Raw genomic sequence first — 20121 nt, forward strand, 5'->3', positions numbered from 1 at the left:
GGCGGGGAGATCTTCACTTTATCTGTGGAGTGACCTTCCAACCCCCTGCCTGCAGCACTGGAAAGAGATTAGCACCAATGAGAAAACACAGAAGAAACCTGCTGGAGCCAGTATGGGAAAGTCTGTGACAGGAGGAGTGAGCATGGCCAGGCTGTGTCTAGGGGACACAGACACAGGATGGTTTCAGACCCTGGTGCCACTGTGCCAGTGGGGAATTGCAACCACTTTAATTAGCAGCTAGCTTTAGCATTTCCCCAGAGCAGCAGGAGAGGGGGAGATGAGAAGTCCCCGGAGAGGAGGGGGAAGCTGAAAAAAAGAAGCAATGAACACAAACTGGAATAGACTTTCTAAAGAAGGTACTGCACACCTGAAGATCTTCCAGGAGGGCATCAAGAAAAAAATAGGAGTGGTTGCAATTAATCCAAAGAAAAGCTGGTGGGGAAAGATTTTCTTTGTTCCAAATATCAAGAGTCCCCAAGTCTGTGGATCTTTGCCTGCTTACAGCATGGTTGCCTTTAGGCTATGAGGTCTGCTGTGGGCTACAAGCAAATTCCCTCACTTGGTATCCTTCTTTGCAGTACAGTTCCTGAGAAATTGCTCAAGGCCCACCCTGATCTAGTATCAGGCAGAGGTGAAAAGTAGAGCTGGAAGTTGAGGAAGCCAGCATGTTATCAACACATGCAATGAGAGACTGGCTGTGAGGACCAGAAACACATTTTCTGTGTACAGAGTGTGTTCTAGGCTTGTAGAATATAACAGCAGGTGTGGGGAGGAGCAATTGGATCATGCTGGGTAAGCAGACAAAGAGGGATTTCAGGCAGAATGGGCAGGATATGATTAGCCTTCTCTCTGCAGCCAAGTCTTCTTCCTATGGCTGGACATAGCTTGCATGGAAATGGCTATTCCCTGGGCCCTAGCTAATATAGTAAGGGTTAATGCATTGCAGAGTGGCAATAAATTTTGTGTGTATGACAGAGGAGTGGGCCAGAAATGTTTGCTAAGGAGAAGCTGTTGTCAGCATTGTGCCTTTTATTATGTGTCTGTACTTTTCTTCCTTCACTCTAATGAAATGTCCATTGACATTTATGGTCTTGTCACCTGGTGAGAAAGCCATTGTCACCTCTACTGACACTTCTCCCATCACAGCAGGTCCCATTCTAGCTCTTCAAAGTAATTTTCATCTTCTTTTTCATGGATAAGCCTTTCCTGGATGGATTTACCTGCCCATTGAACTGGCAAAGATTACTTCAAGACAGCAGCAGAGTGGACCTCTACAGCTTTGCTGTCTGTGAACTGCACCCGCACTCTTCTAGGGACACTTGAAGAACCTGTGTCATGGGCAGTCTGCAGTTTACACCCTGCAGCCTGTTGTAAAGCATCCAAACACACCCTGGTCTCCAGTGACTTACTCTTAGTTTTTCTTGCTCCTGTCTTTGCCTTTTTTTTTTTTTTCAGATAGCTCTTGGTCCCACTGGCTCTTTTATGAGGATGGCAGGTCTCAAAGACAAGCTTTGTTCACTTTGTTCACTCAAAGATCATCTCAGTGTCTCAAAAAGGAAAGGACAACAATGGGAGCTCAACCCTTATTAGCCATCAGAAACTCTACACTAGAGAGACCCCCTAAAGGTATCCAAGGTGTGAAAAATACTTCTTAGTTTCCATGAGATACAGGATTAAGATGGCTAGGAACCTGTGCCTCAGTAGTAGAAGAGTTTATGGTGCTATTTGCTTTACTACAAAGCAATAGTTATTTTTCTCTGAAGGTACATGGCTGCATTGACAAACAGCTACACATTCCTTTGTAAAATGTCATGGTCAGGCACACACTCACAAGGGTTTTTTTAAGATAAAATCTACCACACTACCTGTCAGTGAAAAGGCAAATAATTAGTCTTTACTCAGTTGTCTTTGGTGTAGTTCATGCTATTTTTTGTTTGTTAACTTGTTTTTATTTGTTTGTTTTCTTGTAGTTAGATTTTTTTTTTTTTTTGTTGGGGAGGAAGGATCTTGGCTTGTACTTCAAGGTTTTCCTCAATATTATAAAACCCCTTAGCAGAACGGACCACCTACTTCCACAGCTGGTAGGGTGAGATCACAGAAATCTTCCACGGTCTCTCAGAGAAACTCCTAGGTTGCTGGTAGAAGTCTATGAACAAAGAAGAAGGCTTGATGCCAGTACCATCCCCTCTTGCATGTTCAGCTCTAACCATCAAATTTTTCACAGTCATGGGGGGAGATGTTTGATTTTTAGGTTCAACTGTGCTTCCCAGGCAGCTGTTTCCTACCTCCTCGGAGGATACACAGTGGGCTTGAAGGAAAGCTGTTTCTGGTCTTCAGACTGCCAGCTGGACTTCTCTGGTATGGTGTTGGCATCTAAACAAAGTACAACTCCTGTATGTTTTCTTCTGATTGTTTATTTTTCAGTATGAAAACAAACAGGAAGAACAGCTCCTGAGTCTGGATGTGCACAGGTCTTACTACATCATATGGGAACTGAAATAAAAAAATCTTTACTCCTTAACATCACAAAATCACAGACTGGGTGGGTTGCAGGGAACCACAGTGGGTCATCTGCTCCAACCTCACAACTTAATCAGGGTCATCCCAGAGCACATGGCACAGGAGTGTGTCCAGATGGTCTGGAATAGCTCCAGTGAGGGAGACACCACAACATCTCTGGGCAATCTGTTCCAGTGCTCTGTCACCTGCACAGTAAAGTTGTTCCTCATGTTCAGGTGGAATTTCTGAGCATCAGTGTCTGCACATTGTCTCTTGTCCCATTGTTCAGTGTCGGAGTCTGAGGTACTGATGATTCTGAGATTGTAAAAAGTCTCTGTCTTTCTGCCCCATTGCCAAAGAAGAAGTCATAATTGGTCTGTGCTGTTTTAAAGGTTGTTTATTCTTGCTTATCTCTAACATGTTCTGCTGCCCTGCCGCAGCTCTGTCCTGCAGGGCAGCGTGTGGGGCTCTGCCCTCAGTGGGATGTTACAAACATTAAATACCAGAAACTACCTGTGCTGTATTTACAATAATGTGCCAATATCTGTCACCTACGTTGAACAGTGTGTCCCCAGCCTAAACCAATAGAAAAATGCCAACACTACAGTGAAACATGGAGGGCATGAAGAAGGAGAAAAAGGACAAGACACACCCAATTTCCTCCATCTTGTGCCCTCTGAACCCCTAATCTAGAATCCTAAAATTTTACTTTTGCACCTGTGCCACGCTTAATTATTACTTATATCAAACATTCAGAGCTTGTAATTCATCCTGTAAGATTGAAAACACTTTTCCATGGACAGAGATCAGAGACAGTGTCTCTGGGGGCTCTGTCCAGGGGGGTTCCTGACCCCCTGCCAGGGTCCCAGGCCTTCCAGGGCAGCCAAAGGGAAGCCCTGGATTCCCACAGCTCAGCACCACTGAGCAGAGCCTGGCTCCATCCCCCTGACAGCCTCCCTTCAGATACTGACAGACATTGGCGAGGTCCCCTCTGTCATCTCTTCTGGAGGCTTGAAGAAAAATACCACGCTCCAGCACAGTGTGGATGAATGGAGGCAGAGATCTCTGAAGTTTGCTCTTGGGGAAAGAGGTTTATTGGGGGTGCAGAAGGTCCTGCCTCGTGCTCCCAGACGCAGCACGTGGCCAGGCCTCAGAGGTTGGGGGAGGCGAGAGACAAAAGAAGGGTTTAGGAGAGGGGAAACCCCAGGAGGGGAGGAGGTTCCAAGAGGGGGAAAGAGGTTCCAAGAGAGGGGAAGAGGTTCCAAGAGGCCGCATGGCCCCTCGGAGCCCCCTTATCAGGGGCTCCTAGGTGGGTTGGGATAAGGCATATCCAATGGGGTTACAGACACTGATGTTTTAGGGAAGGGTACAGAGGTGTGGGGTGAACCATACATATTTTGGGGGGTGGAATGGAACAGTCCATTTCACCCCAGGACCCATCCAAAGGCAGGGGTGTCATCCGGCTAGCTGGGAGAACTGTTCTCATCTCGATGTATCATTTATGAACAATCATATTTATCTATCATCTGCAACAGAGGCTGAACAGGCCCATCTCCCTCAGCCTTTCCTAAGAGGGCTGCTCCAGTCCCTTAATCATCTGTGCACTCTGTGCTGCACCGGCTCCAGGAGCTCCATATCCCTCCTGTCCTGAGGAGCCCAGAACTGGACACAGCACTGCAGATGTGCCTCACCAGGGCTGGGCAGAGGGGCAGGATCACCTCCCTGGACCTGCTGGCAACTCTCTTCCTGATGCAGCCCAGGATCCCATTGGCCTTCCTGTCCCCCAGGGCACTGCTGGCTCACAGACAGCTTGTTGTCCATGAGGACTCCCAGGTCCTTCTCCACAGAGCTCTTTCCAGCAGCTCAGCCCTCAGCCTGTGCTGGTGCAGGGGGTTTTTCTTCCACATGTGCAGGACCATGCATTTGCTGAATTTCAGGAGGTTCCTCTCTGCTCATCTCTCCACCATGTCAAGGTCCTTCTGAAGGGCTCTGAAGCCCTTACAGATATCAGCCATTGCTCCCAGCTTTGTGTCGCCACTGCATTTGCTGAGGAGGCATCTGCTCCTTCAACCAAGTCATTGATGAAAAGTAAAACACAACTCTTAAGTTAAACAATATCACTCCCTGCATCGAAGGTGAGAACTTTCCTGTCAATTAAAAGGCATAATATGCAAGAGATTTGCTTCATCTTATTTCATTAAATGACATGAATATACTACACTTATGAAAACTGCCCTTTATTGATTTAATCTTCTAGCAGATAATTTTTTATGTTGTGGCTAAAACTGTTTTCTGGAAAGGACTGTTCCTCATCACTGTCCTGAATCTGGCTTGAAGAGTAGCATATTCACTCACGTTTACCTTAGGCCAGTAAAAAGGAGAATAATTTAATAATTTTTTCCCAGTAACTCAGGCATTTTCCCCTCTCTGAACCTTTGTCTTATAACAGGTGAACCATAGGTCATCATTATTTTTCTTTTAGCCTTTTCTAGGTATAACACTGCCTCTATCCCCTTTGACAACTCCTTCTTTTCCTCCTCTTTCTCTCTTTTATTATTTCATAACCTACTGTCTGGTCTAGACATAAAATCCTAGGAGAGACATATTGTTTATTTACTCTACAGAATTTTTTCTCTCAGCTCTTTTGATAAATCCTATCCAAGTAAATAAAAATTAATCTGTAAAATGGTTGTTTAAAAATAATGCAGTCAAAGTCTTCTCTAGGGTCAATAACAGCAGAAACCTGTGAGATAGTAAAAAAAGGTTACTGAAAGACCATCCTTGAATATTTGTTCCTGGGCTCTCTGAAGGATTTCCACAAAACTTGCTCTTAGTCCATCTGACTCTAGGAGACAAGCAGGCAGTGCATGCCTGAATTTACTTGAAGAATAGTTGGAAATTTCTCAGATCTGGGACAACAATGGACATTTGCTGGCAGAGGCATTTTAAACCTCATCCTTTTGAAGTTCAAGGCATATTTCCCATTGGCCAAAATTTTACTTGTACTATACAGTCAAGCCATAGGTAAAATACCATATTCCCTATAACATCACTTTATACAAGGATCACTTGGTTTTGTGTTTGGTTGGGGGTTTTTGTTTTGTTTGTTTGTTTTTGTTTGTTTCATTTTTTAACATGTCTTTGCAGTCAAACAATAAAGGCAATGTTTTACATTTGCAGGATTAAGTAATTTCTTCACTCACAAACTTACAATTTAAGGGACAGAAGGGAATAACATACTATCATCTAATGTGACGCATGTCAGAGACATTTATCCAGCTGTTTCAGTAATGAGTCCAATAACTTGTGTGTGCTTAAAATAATGCATCGTCCAGTAAGGCATCTGATCTTGATTTGAGGATTTCAAAAATGTGCCAAGGTCAGCCTACTTTTGTACTCCATTCTTAGATTTGTTAAAAAAAGAAAAAGAACCAGGTCCTATTTCTTGTGTGAATTTGTCTGTGTCTAGCTTAATGTTAGGATTTGTTGGTTTGTTTTTCTCTGCCATACTAATGCCTCATAAGCAATGGACAATTCTCTTGATGTGTTTACAAATAAGTTAGTCATCTCTTGGTCCCCTCCTTGATAAGGTGAGGAGACTGAGCAAACATCTCATGTTTGAGATGTGTGAACTGCCCTCTGTCATGTTCTCTTCTGAGTCCAGTTTTCACCCCATGGCTGTGTACAGAAACAATTGAGCAACAAAGAGCCCCTGTGCTTTGCTCATGCCATTTTTGGTGCCAGTGCTTTTTCCAGCTGGGACAGAGCCTCCTCTCTTACCCACAAGATATGCTCTCTGTTTAATATAGTCTTGTGTTCACAGCTTTTTTGGGGGAATTCCGTCATATAACTAAGCCCAGCAATCTCTTATGTTCCCATTTCCTTATGTGAACAATCTGCAACTTTTTCTTAAAGGAGATTCTACACAGCAGTAAGTTCTGGAAAGCTGTTTCATTCAGATATAAATTTGAAGAGATTTCTTTTCTTTTTTTGAAACCCCAAACTTTGAACACAGCTGTTGTCTCCATTTGAAAGAACACAACATAAATAAGCCACTTATGAAACTGCATAAGTGTGGGAAATTGAATAATGTTTCCAGACATTGAGAAACAGACATTTGGAATGGATTGGTGTGAAGTTCTTTGAGGGATGAGAAGCTTGTTTATTTTGTTTAGAGCAAAATCAGTTCAAAAATACTGCCATCAGCTTATCCAGTGTAAGAGGATGTTCCCACAGTAGCCTTCCTCCATATTGCAACTGAAGACTACTTGAGGCTGATCATGGATTCCGTTCCATTTGAAGGACTTTCACATGTTTTAATCTATTGAGACCTCTTAAACCCTCTCCTTTTTGCAAGTCGTACTGTGCAATCTCCTTCTTCTGTGATTCACCTCATAGGAATTCCTGAATAAGTTTTGTCCTCAGTTTTACCAATAAGTGATGCTCTTTGTGATCCCCTGTGGAGCTGTGAAGCTCAGGGTAGGTATTTGCTAGAGAAATACAGGAGCAAAAGATATTGGGAAGAGGGCTAAAGCAACTCAGATGTGATGCATTTGTTATTATGGGGCTGTAGGAAAAGCCCTTTTTCCTTTACCCATCCCAATTTTCTTTTTCATTAGCCTCCTGACGCTAACCGCTGAATAACTTCTAAAGTAAACCACCCATAAATATTGCACGAGTCTCCAATACTAAAAGCTGATAAAGTTTATAGCACTTATAAAATAAATAGAAGGAAATGCTTTTCAGTTTCCTATTTACAGGTCTCAAGAGAGATCTCAGGTATGATTTATCACTTCAATTTTAACTGTATTAGTCTCCTCCTATCACATACACACAACTCTTTCCCTTGGTCATTCTTTTTTTCTCACACACAGCTGCTTCCTCTTTTCCCTGTAGACGTGCTCACACCCACACAGCCATTTGCCCTCCACATCCTTTGCTAACAGGCAGGAGACTGTGCTCTTTACAGAGTATTGAGTGCCATCAGTTTTCACCAGAGTCAGCAGGCATAGAGGGTTCTCAGCATTTAGTGAGGGGCTCTCAACCACACATAATTCAAAGGAAAAAGCTACTTTTTTCAAGTGAACGTGGCACACGGCCAAAGAAGGATTAAAAAAGAGGGAGGCAACATTTGGACGTGGGTGGATCATTAAAGCACAGAGTATAGTTAACATAGGGTATGTTTCTTTTTAGGGCATTTCTATATGCTTTCCAAGTGTTAATGGTTCTAAGCATGCAGCATTCATCCTCAATTGCCAGCACATTGCACTTGAGCAGATAAATGGACTGTGGCTAATAACACTCTTTTTCTTGGAGGAAATGAACATCACTCCTTCTGTGTTATAAAAGTAGAGGAACACTTCTGGCCAGGTATTGTGAGTCTGAATTAGCATTTTATTTTGGTGCAAAGGTGCACTTCTGAAGTAAACATCCCCATTGTCCCCATTTAGTTTATTTTCCCATTTAAATGGAAACTCTTGTTCTGGAAATATATCTGCTAACAGGCATTCAACCCATGGGGCCAGACTATAGCTAAACCAACTTAAACTCCCCAAAACATGTAAATGTGGACATCAGATTGTCAGTGCCAGCTGTTTTGCTTAAGAGTTCCATTCCTATTACACTGCAGCACTAGCTAATGTGTCAAGCCACATCACTACCACAGAATTTGACACCACTGCATCCTAACTGCATTTTCCTGTTCTGGTTCTGCATTAAAAACCAACCAAACAAGATGCCTTTCATGACTGTGTCTGAAATAAATACATTTATATTTTAAATACCCACAGACTTCACTTCCAGGGTTTTCCTTCCCAAAACATTCAATTGATACTGCAATATGAAGAACAGTTAAAAGGAGACCACAAAAGCCAGAAGTCCTCAAAACTGAAGTCGAATTTTCTCCAGGGAAATAAAGGAAATAAAACTACTGCTTTTGATGCTGCTTATGTTGAGCTTTCCATCTCCTCATCACAGGAGGGAAACTGAAATTTAGATGATGTGAATCTGCTTGCTAGAAGAACCCATCTTGAATGGATAGGTGAGGAGGTACAGATAATGGGAGAAACGTTCAACACAGGAGAAAAAAGAAATTACAGCTGAAAATATCTGTATGCAGTGAAAGGGGAATTCTTTAAAAGCAAATGCTTCTCTTACTAAAAAAAACCCAATCCAAGCAAACTGATGTGGGGTGAAGAGTACTGTGTAGATATACAGAATTCTTCCTTCAGGGTGTCAAGAAGTGGCATTTCTGTTTGAAATTTGCAAAGCTCTTCTTACAATTTCTTCATATATTCTCTGATATTGGTCTCTGCACATGAAAGGCCACTGAGAAAATGTTACTTTCAGTGAATTATGCTCAATTGTTTGGCTGAGGCTCTGCCTCACCGATCCTCCCTGTTACAAAATATTGCGTTGTCAGCACTGGCATTCTGGAGGGCCTGTCCAATTCCTCTCCAGTTGCCATTTCTTTGGTTAAGGCTTTGCTGTTCTTGATGCAGGAGCCCTCACCTCTACAACATCTGATCAAACCATTGTCCTTCTGTTATTCAGTCTGTTAGGTAGCACAAATAAATCTTTTGCCATTTACTGCTTTATACCCTACTGACCATGCTGTTGTCTCATACTGGCAGCAAACACAGCTGCACTTTTCCACCTGCTCAGGACAAAGACCACTAGTCAATTAGCATTAACTCTATTCCTTTCCAGTTCAAACCTTACTCAGTCTCTGTGGTTGCAGAGAACCACTTCTGAACACAAAAAGTAGTATTCTGTTTTAGTTCATCATTTATCATATCTGACAAAATTTACCTGCTGGATAATACTGGGATCTATTAATTATATTCAGGAAATATTGAAACTGTAAGAAGAGAACTGTAACTTCAAATGGCTTAAAATTCCACCATTTAACCCCCCTGTTGTCATCTTGAAACCATCAAGCACAAAGTTTGTTGAACCTAAAATCCAGACATGTAAGTGTGAAGTCCAGAGTCTCTCCATAATCAGTGGGGAGACACAAGTGGCTACACATGATGTTGCTTCCATCTACTAGAGACATCTCTTAGGATGAGATGAATGCTTCCTAGGTTAGGAAACCCATTTGTCCATGTGGCCTGTATTATTAATAAAATGAGAAGATTCCTTCAGAGGGGTGATTCAAAGACAAATTTTGCTGCTTTATGATGCAGGAAGAGGCTGGAGAATGCACAGAGAAGGCCAGTTTGTCTGGCATGCAGTACCTCTCCATGCAAATGCTTCTCTTTCTAAAAGGTACCACTGAGAGTCAGAAGGTGTCTTTTGGTTGCATCCAGCCCCTGGTGAATAAATTATTGAGGAATTTCAGAGCAATTAGGGAATTCCTAAGCTTCTTACACAGTAGCTGCTCAGCAATTCTACCTTCTCAACCTTCTCAACATGTCTCATCCCCTGTCTTTGTCAAGGCCTTTCTGCAGTTCATATCTCCTATGGCAGCTAAGAGGTTAATGAACAAGCCACCCACCATAGTCTGCTTAGGACAAAAACAGATTCAGGTGCTGAACTCCCTGGCAGGTACTGCAAGGCCAAGTGCCAGAGAATACAGGAGCAAAGCAGAAAAAGTGCCTGGTCACTGAGGGAAATGAACAAGGCCTGGAAATGGCTGGGGGAAGCAGCCTGACCAACAGCCATCAAAAACCAGGTGGATTTATTAGCCTGCCAAGAAGCAGCTTGGTGGAAGCAATATGTAAAATGTAAATGTCAGTAAGCAACATGAGCTATGGAGCTGTGTGAATAGCCTCTAAAGACCAAGCTTGATATGCCAAGGCCTTGATTTGCAGAAATCAGTGCTCTCACCAGTCACTGAATAAGGAGGATGGACTGAGCTTTCCAAGTGTAGAAAATGACATGGTTCCTATCAAACCATTTAATTCTGTGCCTCCTTAAGGTAAATCGTGCCTCTCAATGAGTGTACCACTGGTCACAAAGAACTGCTACAGAAGAGCCCAGTCAAGGTCCTTTGGTCCTTCAGAAAAGATTGATAAGGATCACAACAAACAGAATTATTCTTCCTGAAGCATGAAAAATTTGGAACAAGATACCAAGCACTAATGTAGGGTTTAAATCCTTCCTGGTTCCTCTCCTGGAAGAATGGGTTTTCGCAAGCTCAGTAATCTTCCTTTATCACATTTGCTCCAAAAGCAGAAAGATATTCCCTTGCTCTGACAAATAGATAGGAACAGCAAGCCATTGAGACCTGTATTTTCCTTACAGTGCCTCAGCACAGGACTGGCAGAGAAGAAATATCAGCATGGAGACTGCTCCATGCTCCATTCAGCCGTGAGCCTCTCCACTGAGATTGCCAATGAGAGTGAGTGTAACGAGCTCCAAAGAGCTGTGGTTTTAGTGGTATGGGCACCTGTCCACTAGGAAGTGCGCTGAAACCTCCGACGCATTTCACAGGTTCCACCAGAGACCCATCAAACACTAATAACATTCAATCACTGCTAACCAAGGCTGATTTTGGACCAAATGTTTGGAACTGAAATACTGCCTATCTCATAACCCACCCCTGCCATAAGTCAATTATACATTGCAGTATTTGAAACCAATAAAACAGCTTTTTACTATATGTCATGGCTTTCTTTGGAAGGTATTGCAACCACAGTTGAGTTTGGAAATTCCACACATAACTTATTTTATTTTCTTTAATGACTCTATCCATATATATCTTGTTACCAACCTTTTTGTCCACATGATGTTGCTAATATTTTTTTTTTAATTGCAAATAATATTTTGTTTCCTTGTTTCAGTTTGGCAATGAACTATATAATTTTGTTCCTTATTTAGATGTATTTGCTCAGACAGCTTTCATACTGCCCACAATTAGAATCCACCCTAATTCAAACACCATCACTTAATCACATTCCAACCCACTCAGTACAGTGCAGTGGCAGAGATGTCGAGGCATCTGTTGAGAGGACTTAATGCCAGAGTCTGAGCTGTGGTTTGGTCCCATGAAGAGACCTGTACCAGCTTTAAGCCTGTTCAGTCACTTCAGTGGGCAGTCAAATTCCACCAGATGAAGATTTCTTACATATGACCTATGAGTCATCAGGGATTTGTAGTGATATGGCCTAATCCAAAGTTAGTTTTGCACGGGGACAACCTGCTGCTGGGTTCAGCTGGCTTTGAAACAGGCCCTTAGATCTTGACTGGAGCATAGGTAACTGTGTGGTGAATAACTTTATAACCGTGATGTTTCCCAGAGAAAAAACATCTGTCAGCACCCCATTAATTCCAGGAAGAAGGAAAATTTCAAGACAAAATACGAAAACTGTTGTTTTAGTTCCAGCTGCTTTTACCAGATGAGGTATATCTACAATTGCAATGCTTCAGTGGAAAAGAACAACAGTCCTTAAAAGTGAAGAAAATTGAAGGAAGAGTGGCAATTTTTTAATTAAAAGAGAAAAGGGATGAAGGGTGAGGTGATAATTAATTACAAAACAGTATAATGCAAAAGCACACTAAATAAAAAGATATTCTACCTCTGTCCTAGAGAGGTTAAAAACAAACACACACACACAAACACAAACAAAATCAAGGGAAGCCATTTAGTGATTATGAGAAAACACAGTCCTTAAGGGACAGGGAATTGTTTCTCTGTGGCAAGATGAGGATCAATTCCCAGCCCAGGCTCTTCAGTTCTTCCTTTTTCTTGACCCTCTTGCCTCCCTTCCCCCTTCACCTCCCCCTTCACCAGCTGCGGCCTGCCCATCCCTCTGCTGCTGCTCTCCCCTCATCCTTTGCTGTCTTTTTGACTTTTCGCAGTTCCCTAGCAACAGCTGTTTGCAGCTGACAGGAAGAGCTGTGGACATTTTGCAGGCAAAGGGATGGGCAGGGCTTGGCCTCAGCTCATGGGTGATGGCTGACCCCAGGAGCAGGGGACACACAGCAGCCCCAGGGCAACAATTTCTGCACCGATACCTGGTTATGATCTGAAACAGGGGAGGCATCACTTAATTCTTAAGCTTCTATTGTTCTTCTTACTGGTTAACAAAAGGTTACTCATTTTGCTTCACTGGAAATACTTATTTCCCCTTGCCAAAAAATGTGCCTTGCCCAATGGAAAAGCCTGTCAGACATCATCAGGGTGGCAATCCCATGGTAGGGACACATATATTCAAACATGGCACAGGCATCTTCATTCCTCTCACAACAGCTCCGATTTTCATGTGCTGGGCACTGCCCTGACAGCCCTGCAGTCCAGCCCACCTCGCTGCTGGAGGCTGTTACCTCTGGAGCAGCACTGGAAGATGTGTACTAAAGCTCAGCCCTGCATGTCCCTTGTGTGTAGGGACAGCCAAGCACCCAGACACGTATCCCCTTCCACTGGCTCAGCTTCTGTGACAGCAAGGCTCTGTCACAGGGGAGGATGGGCAGCTGAGGGCAGCAGCATCACTGCAGTAGTTACGGGAGCTCAGCTAAAAGAGTGCTACCCTATCATTGTTATTGATGATGTTGTTACTATAATTATAGCTATTGTTGTTGTAATCCTCTTTTAATTTGTCCCACAGAAATCAAACTTGTGTTACTTTATATAGTAGCCATTCCCTCACTACTCACGAACATCTCCTGTCAGAAGTGCTGGAGGTATTCTGGAAAGTATGATGCAAGTTTTTAAACCATTTGATAAGGGCTTTTGAAAACTGGACTCCAATAATTACACTACAATAATTTAGTTACTCTGGAATGGAAAAGTACACCAGCTGAATTTGTAAGATGGGCACATACTTACATCAACTTATAATGCCAAATTATCAAGGCATCTGAAAGATTACATTAAGTAGTTATCTTAGTTTAAAACAGAAGAAGAAAAGAGACAAGGTTTCCTCCATTGCCCAACAAAACAAGTGGCAATGTTTTTTAGCAGGCAGCCATCGATGTTTGAATTCTGTCATAATGTCACAGATTTTTTTTCCTCCTGATTATTTCCAAGCTTCTTAACTATCATGTTGAATAAAGGTGCAGAACTGTTTTGAATGATGGAAATTATATGTCTGGCTGTTGTGACTCTAACCTCATTCTCAGCCTTGTCTTCTTCCAGAGTGGTGTTTTGTCTGTGCCTTTTTGATCCCTGGATGGGCAGGGGCTTGGCAGCCCTGCCAGCCGGTGCACGTTATGCATGAGACAAACCAGTTACCCCACCTGGCACAGCATCCACATCTCTTACTTTCCCTGTTCAGCACTCCTCACAGTGTCCCTCTCTGGCACCCTGCATGTCTGCCAGCCAGCTCTGTCCAGGGTTTGGGGTCCTGTGGCAGGAGGGAGGGTGCAGCCCCCACAGCTGCTACAGGGTATGTGACTTCCAATGCCCACATGTGTTTTGGATAGGAGCAGACCTGCCCCTGCCCATCCCCAATTGACTTGGCATACTACAGTGATTTAGACTGCCCTGAGGCATGCAGCAGTAACAAGACAAACCTTCGTGAAGGATAACCAGGTGCCTTTTCTCTCCTAGCTGGAGAGGCCCAATCTGCACACTGCCTTTTTTGCCCTTTACATCAACAGCAATCATCATCTGAACTTGTACCCCCTTCTCCTTCCTCTACCATTTCCACCTTCCTAGCCCTGCCCCTGTACCTCCATTTCTATGACAGCAATCTCTGCCACCTGGAGGAGCTGTTTTGAAGAGTGGAATAGGATACAGATGGGTAATAGATGGGATGGAGGACTTATGTGTAGGCAGAAGGCTGCTCAGGTAGAGAGAAGGGATTGTGGGGTTTAGGGAAGATAGCAAATTAGCAATGGAGCCCATGTACTCCAAGGAGTAAGAAAGGAGTAAAGGGCATTAGGGAGAAATGGTAAGAAATGTGGAGGAGAGGTGACAGAGCCTATTACCTGTCTTCTCCTATAAATCTGAAATCTCACTGCCAACCTCTCTTGTTCACACATCTCCTGAAATCTACTATCCTTTGCATCAGACTGATGACAACCAAAGTGCCACTGATCCTTCTCACCCTCCCCCACTTTTCAGCCTTTCTTGCCTTTTTCCGCTGCTGCAGAAAATCACTTTTCTTTCCCAAAATGTGCTGGCAGCAGGAAAATTCTCTGAGGCTGAAAAACCTTGAGATACTAGGGTTGTGACCTGATGTTTGGGAACTTACCTTCCAGATTTTCATTATTTTTTTACACCAGCCTCACAGGAGCTGGGCTGTGTCTGCTCTGACACCTCTGCAAACAACATCTCCCTCTCTGGTCCTACTACTAGCCATAGGTGAGACCTCTCTGTTGGGGTAAAAGCAAGCCCATGTCTTATGGCCACACATTTTTGCCCTTTTAAATTTTTTTTCTTCTGTAAATCTCTATTCTTTTTGTTCTTTAAGTTTTTTTGGGTTTTTTTTGGCAATAATAATTTTTTGTCTTCTCTGTAGTCTTAAGCTTGTCTCTTTGTCAATCACCCCGGCTTAGCAGCAAATTAGTTAAGTCTAAGTGCCCTCATTAGACTTGAAATTAGATTAGTGGTAGAGGACAGGAATTTGCACTTCCCAGGTAATATTTTATGCTACACATTGTCTCAGGTAGAGAACACTGTTTTATTTATACAGCTCATATTTTTTAGCTTCTCTCCCAAGTCAGAGGTAAAACTACTTTTGTTTCCAAAGAAATTCTTACATTTTTAGAACTTGAATATGCCATTTGGGCCACATAAATGTATGTTGGCCAGATGTTTAATATCCTTGTTTCAATGTGTTTTGCTGACAATAAAAGAATAATGAATGTTCCTTCAGGACAGCTTGATGTAGATTAGGATACAATAAATGCTTTTTGATTTTTGAGAGTGCAGAAACAGCAGACACGAAAAAATGAATGAAGTATAAATTCTGTTCTTATTTTTCCTCTGTGAACTTAATATTTTATCCACAGATTTGAGTACAACATGCATTATGAGTTGACCAGCCATATACTGTAAAAACAAGGCAAATATACACCTCAAGCCCAGGCACAATGAATGACACATAAATCAACCCATATAATGGGTTTATGGAATCTGCCCCTCCTAGCTATATTCAGTGGATATCTTCAGCTGCCTTCCAGCAAGGCTGACTTTGGGTGACAATCTCGAGTGTTTATGTGTTCCACCTATTGAAAAGATGAGCGTTAAAAAAATACTGACACTACAAGGGATCAAATTTTGCTGTAATTTATCTATCTTAAAATTCTCCAGGAGTTACTGGGTGTGTGTTGGTGTACCTGAAAGCAGCATTAAGCCTACGATTTATGGAAGCAGTTTAGTACAGCGATAAGCCTATCAGAGATTAACACATACATACCGAGTTTCTTCATTTTGTAAACTGCCATCAATCCCCCATACTGCCACCAGAGCAGATAATATCTTCTTGTCTGCAATAAAATACACTCCTTCTAAATCTGGTACCAGAGATATTTATTTCTTGCACAGCTCAACCATATGAATAAAGAAGTCAGAATGACTAGATCAAGTCCAGCACAAATCTGTTGGTATGCAGAGTATTTTATGTCATACGGCGTTATTCAAGTTCCATGCTCAAATATGACATGAGACAACATATTGGGAAGTTGGACTATGAAAAAAAAAAATCCTGGTTCTGCTAAAATCATGGTGGTCTACTCATGTCACTCCTTCCAATAGAATTTATGTCTGGGCAAGCCTCAGTTGTATCAGTGCTGGTATTCTTTTACAGAGCATGGACTACAGATGAAATTGGAAGGTGAATATCCGTGTACTTGAAGCGTATTGTGCAGCTAGGGCTGGTCCCTAATGGTGTATTATCCTCTAACTGTTCACCCCTTTCAGTCCTTAATGGCATAGCAAAAGGGAAGAAAATGGTCTCAGTAATGCAGAGCAATAACCACCACCAAAAGCTGAGCTGTTGTCCTGTGTCAGACAGCACTGCTTTTCACCAGAGGAAAGAGCACTCAGCTATAAAATCAGTAAGCATTTTAAAATAAAATAGAAAAAAATTGTGTTCTGAGGTAGGGCTTAAAATGAGCCTGGGTCTGTACCAGTTGGCATATGTGAGGTTTGTGTGGCATTATTTGGGAGCTGAGAGATGTGAACTGGTTTTTTAGCAATTCCAATGGGACCAACTTTTCCTCAACTTGTGCTCCCTCTCTGTTCTGCTGTGTCTCTTGTCCTGTTTATCTTCTTTTTTCAGCAACTAGTTCTTCTGAAGAACAACTCCTCTTTTTCTTTTTAAATAAGGTACTGCAGCATGCATTATAATAAAGACCTGATCTCTGGTATGACACAAAGATCATCCAGCAAATTGTATAAAGGATAAATGGGTCAAGATGGAAGTCCCATCTCTGGAATGAGATATAGGGATCCAGTGTCATTAAAAGCTGATTTCACTAAAAGTCTCTTTAGGAAAAGCCTCTATTTCCTGAAGGTGGGGTTTGTCTGTGTGGAAGCACGTAAACCTAGAAGACATGTAGTTACATCCTGCATTATGTAAGATTATGTAAAACCAGCAACAGCAGAGGCATCCATTCTGTGTAGTCAAGTCCTCACTGACAGTGGCCAGCAGTGGTACCTTGGTAAGAGCAGAGAACAGGACTATCATATAGCAACTTCTGCCCTGTATATTCTTCCAGTCTCCAGAGAGTTTTGGCTTAAGAACTTCCTGTACAATACAAGCAGCAGAGCTGCATCATGTAGCTTCTGATGTTTGCTTCTTCCAGGATTGTACTGGATTAATTCTGAAACTCACATGAAGTTCCAGCACCCATTAAATCCTGAGAAAAGGTACTCCAGAGCTTAACTGTGCATTACATAAAGGAGCTGTTTCTTCGCTCCACTTTGAACCTGCCACCTGCCTGCTTTGAACATGTGCTGTGTGATTCCAACACAGTGTTTCTGGGCTCTCCTGCAAGCTGAGGCAGAGAAAATTGTTTGCAGACTCAGCAGTGTTAGGTAGCACACAGCAGCATCAAAGAGCCACATAGGAGATGCTGTTATTTTCATACCACTCCTTTTGGGCTTTCAAGAACCCAAAGACTCCTGATCTTCTGGTCCACCTTATTGACTGGATCTGGCTTTCTGGGTTTTGTGGATGGATGTGCATGATGGCAAGCCTTCCTGGCAAAAGAAATTGCCTGGCTATCCAAAAGGAATTAGAAGAGTCTGTTAGGATTTTCTTCTTTCCTCTGATTCACAGTCATGTTTCATTTCACCAGTGAAAAGCCCTGATGTGACACAGGAGGTTATTCAAGGCCATCCCACAGGACTGCAGCTGAGTAAAAAGTATGGTTTACAACCCCACTAGCAGCTGAGCATGCTAAATACACAACACTCTTGCCAGCATGAAGAAAGCATGTGGCTCCAACAGCTATTTCATGGTAACGATGGAATAGATTTTTCAAGCTGTGCACAAAACTGTGCAGTACAACCTCCTTCTTCCCTCCGAATTGCTCTGCAAGAGGTGTAAAGTAACACAACAAGCACATTTAGAGCTATGTTCTGATTTCATGATAAAGGCTGTTGGTATAAAACCCCCACCCATTACATGCTTTTTCAGACCCAAGTATTGCATATTGCAAAGGGCAAATGCAAGCTTAGGTCTGCCAACACCATGCCAGTCTTAAGAAGATGAGAGTCTTGGTGTGTGCCCTCCCATGTCCTCTCATGCTCCTTGCCACTACAGGCAGTCCCCTGCAGGGACAAAACATCAGGCAACAGAAATACCAGCCAAAACTGTGCACCCATCTAGCATTACACTCTTACTTGGCTTTGTTGACTCTCTCCCAAAACCATCTCTGTTCCTGTCTGAGAGAAATGAGGCCTCTTCCCTTCTTCCTCCTGAACATCACCAAAGGGGGAAAGCCCGCATGGTAGTAAAAAAGTGTTGTTAAAGCAAACTAGGGTTCTAGCTGTTATGGAATAGTTGGGAAATTGTGTGAATATAGAACCAAAAATTACATTCTACAGGTTTCAAATATCACACACGGGATTGCTGCACAGAGAGTGAAAGAGGGTTGTATATGATGGCTGAAATACTGCCAGTCTCTCCCCTGCTACGAAACATGTTCATGATGCCTAGACATAAAGTTCAGTGTTTCATTCCATCTCAATAGGGATTTTATGACTAAAGTGTCGAGGATAAGAAAAGACCAATTTGTAATTTTATTGATCAGGCTAAAGGTCAGGGGCGGATGTGTAGGTCACGGTGCTTCCTCTGAACAGACACAGGACCAAGTGCCTACCTTCTGAAAGCTTAAGAATGAGGCAGGAAGGGAGAAGTTACACTGATGAAACATCTCAGCTGAGATGTCAATCATGACCAAATTGGACAGGCACAGAGATGGGAGGCCTCACAACAGCCACAGCTTTGCCCCCATGCCTGCATGCTCTGGCAGAGGGGCCTGTATATGTGTTTGCTGAGCTGTGATGTGGTAGATGGGCAAACGCCAAGATGCCATTTAATATAATAAAGACATAATTCATGCTGACAAAGTTTATGAGATCAGGTTTCCCAGTGCTAGCTGAACCACATAAAGCATATACTGTCACTACAGGCATTTTGGCTGAAACAGTAGGGGCTTCTGCTTCATGGAGATAGCCTGGAATGTATTTGTCACCATGGCCCACTCTGGGCTGGCTGCAATAGTAGAATAACACAAAACTGCATTGATTCATTGCTGGGAATTTAGTTTAGACTTAAAATGCCATGAAGTTAAATGGTTTCCACAGCAATGTCAGTTTTTCTCCCCTACTTACATTAATTTTGTCCTCATTTGCCCCTGTGAATCAGTACTGAAAGTGAGACTTGGTCTCTGTAGTATGTGCTGTTTCTGGTCTCTCTGTGTTATGATTGCAGAGTAAAGCTGCTTATGGTTGAGACTGTGCTTGCTATGCACAGCTTTTATTAAAGATGGTTAAGCTGACTTTTGTTCCTGCTGCTTCTGAACCATGCCAAGAAGTCATCTTCATGCCTCTGAAAGGTCCCACGCCTGTCCTCCCTGGTTACCCCACCAAGAGTAGCAATAGAAGGAGGCTGTCATATTTTCCTCCCATTTAGGATAGATATATGTAGGCAAACATTATTGCAAGTGGCTTCATTTATGTGTTGCTTTTTCTGACCTTATTTCTTCAGGTGAAGTCTGTACAAAGCAAAAATTGACTTTTGTTTTATGGCAAATCCAATCTTTGTGTACAAAGAAGAAAGAGCCACAAGTGACAGGCTAACACAGCTAAGCTCTTTGAAGAGGAAACCGAGAGCTAAAACCTTCCCTTTTGCTTATTTTCCCACATTATGTTGAAGGTAAACTAAGACTGAAAATAGGCAGTGCTACAAGCCCTTGAAGATCATTGCATGTTCAAAACTTCTCTTAGCTGTTGGTCCTATCGTCCTGACTATAATATGGCTTGATTAGTATCCCACTCCTTCACTAAATTTGCAATGAAGGAAATAATAGTGGTCATTTCTTGGTGTCTGATCCAATCTTGTGGCAGGGAAGGGAGATGACAGCTGTGTCTGTGTACTAGTAGCCATTTGAGCCCTGTTTTCTCTGAATTTGGAATTAACAGAGCCAGTTAGAGGCACTGAGAAGTATAAATTTAAGAATTAAATTTAAGAATTGAGAAGTATAAATTTAAGAATTTAGGTG

At 42.6% G+C, this 20121-nt stretch overlaps 1 long non-coding RNA gene across 1 annotated transcript in view; it reads right to left on the reverse strand.

Moving 5' to 3' along the window:
- Positions 1–15869, reverse strand: part of LOC116183910 (uncharacterized) — a 71181-nt gene extending 55312 nt beyond the window's left edge. Inside the window, exon 1 of the long non-coding RNA XR_004148622.2 lies at positions 15807–15869. This is a non-coding gene — a long non-coding RNA (uncharacterized LOC116183910). The remainder of the gene's footprint in view (positions 1–15806) is intronic.
- Between the last annotated feature and the right edge of the window lie 4252 nt (positions 15870–20121).

The sequence above is a fragment of the Lonchura striata genome, chromosome 2 (assembly GCF_046129695.1).
Source record: "Lonchura striata isolate bLonStr1 chromosome 2, bLonStr1.mat, whole genome shotgun sequence".
Lineage (NCBI taxonomy): Eukaryota > Metazoa > Chordata > Aves > Passeriformes > Estrildidae > Lonchura > Lonchura striata.